Source organism: Orycteropus afer, unplaced genomic scaffold (genome assembly GCF_000298275.1).
Source record: "Orycteropus afer afer isolate SDZICR_OR568_19922 unplaced genomic scaffold, OryAfe1.0 scaffold00130, whole genome shotgun sequence".
NCBI lineage: Eukaryota > Metazoa > Chordata > Mammalia > Tubulidentata > Orycteropodidae > Orycteropus > Orycteropus afer.
Window position 1 is genome coordinate 6462853 of NW_006921717.1, and position 7785 is coordinate 6470637.

The 7785-nt window shown below is 47.3% G+C and overlaps 1 pseudogene; it reads left to right on the forward strand.

Moving 5' to 3' along the window:
- Positions 1-4457: 4457 nt before the first annotated feature.
- The window catches only part of LOC103200496, a 9642-nt pseudogene continuing 6314 nt past the window's right edge, over positions 4458-7785 (forward strand).

Below are 7785 nucleotides of genomic sequence, written 5' to 3' on the forward strand. Positions count from 1 at the left end.
GGTTAGCAGGCAAGTGTCTTAGCCACTATGCTACCAGAGCCATGAGAGGTGAAAAAACGTATCCTGCAGGAAAGCAGGGCCGATCCTGGCTCCTCTGGGGAAGAGGGTGCCAGAGGTTGGGAAAGAATTGTCTTCCACGCAGTTACTCAGAAGGTGAAATCCTGGCAACCCATGGCAGCAGGAGGACAACTGCTGGTCCTGCCCAAAGAATGGAATTGACTACATATCATCCCTATAAACCAAAAGCAAACGCACTGCCGTCGGGTCAGATCGACTCATAGCGACCCCTCCTTGGGTTTCCGAGGCGGTATCACTACGGAAGTAGATTGCCCAACCTTCCTTCCCAGGAGTGGCTGGTGGGTTTGAACTGCCAGCCTTCTGGTTAGCAGTCAAGTGCCTTAGGCACTACACCACCAGAGCTCCCTTATTAGGGATAGATTACATATATTATTATTATTATATATAATTATGTATTAATATATATTAGTGATAGATAGCAAGCCTTATGGTTGAAAACAAGCACAGGGGAATTTAGGTTGCGGGTGCGGGTTGTAAAAGCTATTTTACGAGAGCGTGCCAAATATCCCCACTGGGCTCACCTGAACCAACAAGAGTGACTAACACTAAGCAGTATCAGCTACCAGGTTGATGTGAAGAAATTATTGGAAGGAAGGCTGGACAATCTACTTCCTTAGTGATACTACCTTGGAAATCCAAGGAGGGGTCACTATGAGTCGGGTCCGACTCGATGGCAAAACAGCAACAACAACAACCATCTCCAAGCAAATGGGATGATTCAAGGATACGATGGACTTTTAAAGAACGGACTGACAGGTGAGAGAAATACATTACAGGGACGGACCAAGCAGCTATGGGCCACACTTAGGATTCTTAATGAGCAGAGTCACAGGGTGGAGTAGCCCTTATTGAAGCCCTACTGCTCAGAACTTCAGCACCAATCCAACTCCACACAGACCAACGATGAGCTACTGAGGCCTGGTTTGGATGTTGTTGTTGTTGTTATGTGTCGTCGAGTCGGCCCCGACTCATAGCAACCCCTCCTTGGGTTTCCGAGGCGGTATCACTACAGAAGTAGGATCGCCCTACCTTCCTTCTGAGGAGTGGCTGGTGGGTTTGAACCGCCAGCCTTCTGGTGAGCAGTCAAGTGCCTTAGGCACTATGCTACCAGAGCTCCTTGGTTTGGATGACAGGGCAATACTCTTCTATCTGCACACACTGCCCTAACTCCGGGACACCAGGAGTGGTGGCTCTGGCCTTGGAAGATTAAAGCACCCCATTTGTGATGGGTGGGATTAATTGGACCTTGGAGGAAAGGTATAGAACAAAAGTTACCAGTATTACCATGGGTGTCGACAGAGTGCCCCCCACAGGTATGGGTTTTTCTCCCCCAAAATACGAAGGACACCTTCCTAAAAGATTCTTTCATCCTCTCCTCGTGGCTCCTTACAAGTTCCCCTACATCGATGCATGTAGAGCCTCCCCTGTCAGCGTTGCAGGCAAAAAGGCAGGGTATGCTAGGCTGGGGAGACCTCCGATGCCTGTGACCATTTTGTCCAATGATGGGAAGCTTGCATGCGTTATACCAGAAGGCAGAGATTTGCCCTTGTTAGCACCCATGAGGGTTCATGCTTTCCGCCCTTAACAACATGCAGACCAACACCTTGATGGAGTGAGCACATACCATAGCCACAGCGGCCAATACCTCCAGATGGTGGATATCCACCAAGACTCCCCTAGCTGCAAGTGGGGTACTCCCACGGAAGATACGACCAGCCTCCGAAACCAATGGGACCTGATGGCACAGCTGGGGGCATGATGACCCAACACTCACCTACAACGATACTAAGAAACATATGTTCCAACTGGTTCGGCCACATGCGACCCTGGCCAGATTATTTTGTATGGGATGGGGTAGGCCAGCTCCTCGTGGGGGCTGTGGAGCTTACCCTAAGAGTGCCATGCTGTATTGAAAGGTATGATCCACAGGGGGCCATAGTGGGATGGGTGCCCCCAGTACTATGCACAATCACTGTCAATATGTCCCTGTGGAACCCCCGGTGAAGCCCACAACATGCTCACCCCATGCCCTGGGGAAGCCTGTGGGTATGTGGACAACATGGATAGTCCTACCTGCAAACTGGACAGGATGATATACATAGGGATGGCCCTATCTCCCAGGGAGGGTGTTGACTACCCTGCCCCACCATCCCACTAATCGGGACACCTTTAAGTCTCATCACCATGTGAAATGAACCCCATGGTGCTTTTACCTCTTGGCCATATTTTCTCCCCAAGAGGCAAGTATACACAATCAATGGGAGATTACTGCCCTGTTTCTCCATATGGCCCGGGCACTCCATGCTACCCATACAGCCTTAACACTTATTAATGAGGAATTACATCAAATGAGAAAGGTAATTTTACAGAATCATATTGCATTAGACATACTGACTGCCTCCCGAGGAGGGGTGTGTGCTCTGTTAGGCACTGATTGCTGCATTTATATCCCAGACACTCACCACAGTATAACTATGGCTCTAAATGCTTTTGGCTGTTAAAAGTCATTATATTGACCATCTAACAATGGATCCTCTGAAAGAATGGTGGAACTCATTGCACCGGGGTGGAGAATCACCATTTTAGTCTTAGGTAATGTTTTTGGAGTCCTTGTTACAGGTTGTTGCAGCTTATACTGCTGTTCTGGGTGATGGGTACAACGCTCAACCCTCCTCACCCAGGGCCCCTCCTGGAAAACCTTTGTAGCTGTGTAGACTGTCATGTAGACCATAAGGCGAGGAACACTGGTGGACTGTGAAGCCAGAAGTCTCCAATAGGGAAGCAGTAATGTCAGGCTCCTACGCCCTTCTGCTTCTGCTGCAGATATGCTAAATCATAGTCATATAACATCACTGCAATTCTTGTATAACACACACTTGGACACTATGCCACTATTGTGTAGTTAGGCTATAAAAAGGAAAAGGGAAATTTCCAAGTGTGTTCTGGGAAACGCTGTGCAAATAAAGAGCATGTTGCAAGTACCTTTGGCTCTACGCGTACTCTTCCATCTGCCTGCATCAAGAGTGAACCTTCCAGGCGTTGAACGCCAGCCCTGCACTCCACCATTCAATTGCACCAGACTTTTCTTGGTCTTTTTCATTTAATGTTCAGGTGCACCTTGTGGTGCCAAGTAAAAAGTAATTGGTAGCTCCTGTATTTTCTGTCACAATGATGCTACTGGTCCAACTGTTTTCTTTATGTGGGGGTGCAATGTATATATATCCAAAGCTGTAGTCTTGGATCTTCATTGGGAAGCATTTCATGTTTCAGCGGGCAAGGTTGTGTCCTCTGCCTGTTGCAGGCTGTTAGCGTTCCTCCAGTCATGAGGCCCCGTTCTTTAGGGAGTAGCGCTTCTCCATTTATTTGCTCTGCAAACAGATTAAGTATGTTGAAAGGATACAACCCTGACACACAGTTCTCCTGACTTTAAACCATGCAGTATCCCCTTGGTCTGTTTGAACCACTGCCTCTTGGTCTAGGTAAAGGTTCCTCATGACCACAAGAGATTGTTCTGGAATGCCCATTCTTTGTAATGTTATCCACAGTTTGTTATGATCCATACAGTCGAATATGGCATAGTCAATACAACACAGGCCAACATCTTTCTGGTATTCTCTGCTTCCAGCTAAGATCCATCTGACATCTGCAGTGACATCCCTCATTTCAGGTCCTCTTGTGAATCCAGGATGAATTTCTGGCAGTTCCGTGTGTATGTACTTCCGCAAGCCTTTTGGAATTATTTTCCGCAAACTTGTATTTGCGTGTGACATTCATGATCTTGTTTAATTTCTGCCTTTTGTTGGATCACCTTTCTTTGGAATGGGCACAAATATCTATCTCTGTCTATTGTGAGGATTGTTTTCTTTATGTTGAGGTGTAATCCATACTGAAGACTGTAGTCTTTGAACTTCATCAGTAAGTGCATCAAGTCATCTTGACTGCATATCACAGGTCATCTTCCTCCAATCCTGATGCCACAGAGACGAGAGATGGAGGCCACAGAGAAGCCCGCCTGCCCCTAGTGGGTCAATACAGGTTGCACTAAAGCCTGTGATCATGTGTACACATTCCATTCCCATTCTGTGACCCATGAGAGGGAGAAAGAGAGGCTGCTTATGAACCTTACCTCTCAGTGCTGGAAGGCATCGACACCTGGTGGGTTCTGTTCTTCTCTGCAGGCCAATATCCATGGAATCTTTCAGCTGTCTTCTTGGAATCTTCTGGCTCTGTGCCTCTGGGCCCAAATGCTTTGTCAAGACTTTTTTGTTCTTTAGGCCATCACTTTTCCCCCCTTGGGAAGTTAGAAGAGATCAGACGCCACCCTCATGTCCTTTTGGCCACTACCAGAAACATTGGTGTTCAAAATCACATCAGTGAGAATGGAATGTCCTACTAGCCTGCAGGCTCTCAGCCAGGTGTGTCACTTTGACTTGGAGATGGGGCCTCCGTTCCCACCCAGATGTGGAGCTGGATGAAGCAGGAGGTGTAGAATTTCACAGAGGGTTAAAAATGACCCACCCTTTGTGTTGTGGGTAGGTCTCACTGCAAAGACCCACCCTCCCCATAAGACTTAGGGAAGACTGATAGATGCCCCGGTAGTTTTCCTTTGACAAGCCCAGACACCGACCCTCCAGGCAGAACCTGTGAATAAAGCAGACACTGTTAGATCTGAAAATATACCAGCTAAATAAATTAATAATATTCCCAACCATCGAGTGCTAATTAAACCACAGGTTCAAAATCACCAGAGAAATAAGGCAATAAATAAAACTGAAGGAAAAAAAGGCATTAGAAGCCGAAAAATATGGATTTCAGAAGGATGGCCAAGATAGACCTTTAACAAACATTAATTTGTTAATTAATTGTGTAAAATTGAATCCTCTTCTATCTGAATATGAGAGCGAGTCAACATGCCCAGTTCAAACTGGACACTACCAGACAGGCAATGTGAAGAATTCTGAAAACAAAACAGTAAATGTTAGCCTGGCAGATCTTAGAGGTGTTAGTGAAACAAGACCTTTTACACAGAGATGCTGATCGAGCCACACAGAGAACCAATTCAGTGCCGCAGCGGAAGCAATGGATTAAAATCCAGAAAGGGAGGGGGCATGAAGAAGAATGTCTTACCAGACATTACCAAGAAACACGCCAAGCCACAGAGCCTGGATCATGGCCTGCTACCCTGAAGGCTATTGAACAAGGCCAGGAAATAGCAAGACCAGGCCTGAAAGTATCTGCAGTGTAACTCCTTCATCTCATGACAAGACTGCTGGGCCTGAGACAGAGGAGAAACGGAGGTCAATAAGATGACACAGTGTGACAGCTGTGTGAGTGGCAGCAACATCAGTTTTATAATAAGCAAAGCTCTCTCTCTCTCTCTCGACACGGTCCTTTGTTGTTGTTGTTAGATACTGTTGAGTCAGCTCCGACTCCTAGCAACCCCATGTACAACAGAACGAAACACTGCCCTGTCCTGCCCCAGCCTCACAGTCCTTGATATGAGCCCACTGTTGCAGCCACTGTGTCAATCCACCTTGTTGAGGGTCTTCCCCTTTCTCATTGACCCTCCACTTTACCAAGTAGTCTGATTACCTACTGCCGTTCTGACAGGAACATACCACAAATGGGATGGCCTTAACAGACAGGAGTTTATTCTCTTACAGTCCCGGAGGCTGGAAGTCCAAGTTCAAAGTGCCAGGCTCTAGGGGCTGGGTGAAAGCCCCTCAACCTTGGGCTTCAGCTCTGCCTCTTGCTCCCGGCCCACTGAAGCTAGAGGCATCTCTTCATTCAGGCAGCTCTGGCTGCTGAGGCTAAGAAGCCTGAGGTCGACATATAAAATAAAATGGCACAGTCATGTTATCAAACCACATGGCAGGCCATTCATTCAAGTCCATTGAAAGTCCCAAGTTCAGCAGAACTTGGCAGGCTGCTGAAGAACAACACGGCTACATGCAGGGTTCAAGCGTGCCACAGGCAAGGGCCCATTTCCACAGCTGTTTCTTATATACGGGGAAGAAGACCTCATCCCTAAGGCAGCTACTCAGCTGTTCTCAGTAGATTTCACCATGGAGTTGATTACCAGTCTCATTGTGGGGAATACTACATCCAGCTGCCCAGCCACTCAACCGGGCCCAGCCAAGTTGATACACAGACTTAACCACTACACCAAGCATGATATCCTTCTCCAGGATATCTGACAACATGACCAAAGTAGGTGAGTGCAGCATTCCGGCTGCACTTCTTCCAAGACAGATTTATTCGTTCTTCTGGCAGTCTGTGGTACTTTCAGTATTCTTCGCCAACACTGCAACTCAAAGCATCAGCTCTTCTTTGGTCCTCCTTATTCCTAGTCCAGTTTTCACATACATATGAGGCAATTGAAAACACTAAGGCTTGGGTGAGGAGCTCTGGTAGCATAGTGGCTAAGACACTTGCCTGCTAACCAGACGGCTGGTGGTTCAAATCCACCAGCCACTCCTTGGAAGGAAGGTTGGGCAATCCTAATTCCGTAGTGATACTGCCTCGGAAACCCAAGGAGGGGTCGCTATGAGTCGGGTTTGACTCGACGGCACATAACAACAACAACAACAATGGGCTCACTAGGGAGCTCTGGTAGCATAGTGGCTAAGACACTTGCCTGCTAACCAGACGGCTGGCGGTTCAAACCCACCAGCCACTCCTCGGAAGGAAGGTTGGGCAATCTTACTTCCGTAGTGATACTGCCTCGGAAACCCAAGGAGGGGTCGCTATGAGTCGGGTTTGACTCGACAGCACACAACAACAACAACAAGGCTGGGTGAGGTACACCTTAGTCTTCAAAGAGACATCTTTGCTTTTCAGCAAAGTTTTCCAGTAATACATCAGACAGTGTTTCACTCCTACTCATAACGTATTCACTGGCCAATTCTTTGAGAAGTGGATGGCTCCTTCCTTCTTCGGAGTCTGTCTTAGTCTGGAAGCTCCATTGAAACCTGTTCACCATGGGTGCCCCTGCTGGTATTTGAAATACTGGTGGCATAGCCTCCAGCCTCACAGCAACATGCAAGCCACCACAGTATGACAGACTGACAGACGAGTGGTAGATGGTACTTTTTTCTTTTTCTTTTTTAAATTTTTATTGTGATTTGGGTGAAAGTTTACAGAGCAAATTCATTTTCCATACAGCAGCTCACATACACTTTGTCTCATGACTTTGACTGTAATTTCCCACAATGCACCAGCTCTCTTCCCACTTCCTCCCCATAGTTACTGCTTCCCTGTGTCCTTCCCTCCCATGCACTCCTGTCCCCCGAGCTGTCTCCCCGTGCATACACAGCCCTTCTATTTTCCCATGATTGATCTCTCAAAGGAGTGTATCTATCTAATGTAAACGTTTAGCTACTGTGCCTGTCTTTTGTTTGGCTGGAAGCCACAGGAGTGGATTCAATTCCAGACCTGAAGGGCAGCTAGGGGCCATAGTCTCAGAGGTTCCACCAGGCTCTATCAGACCAGCAAGGCTGGTCCCCTTTGTTTCCATGATTTTGAGTTTTGTTCCACATTGTTCTCCCACTGTATCCAGGATCCCCTACAGAGAGCCCCCTCCGAATTGTTGACAGTGGTAACCAGGCACCATCTAGTTCTTCTGGTCTTATAGTCATATAAGCTGAGGATCCCATGGTATATCAGTCCCTTGGACTAATCATTTCCATGTATCTTTGGTTTTCTTCA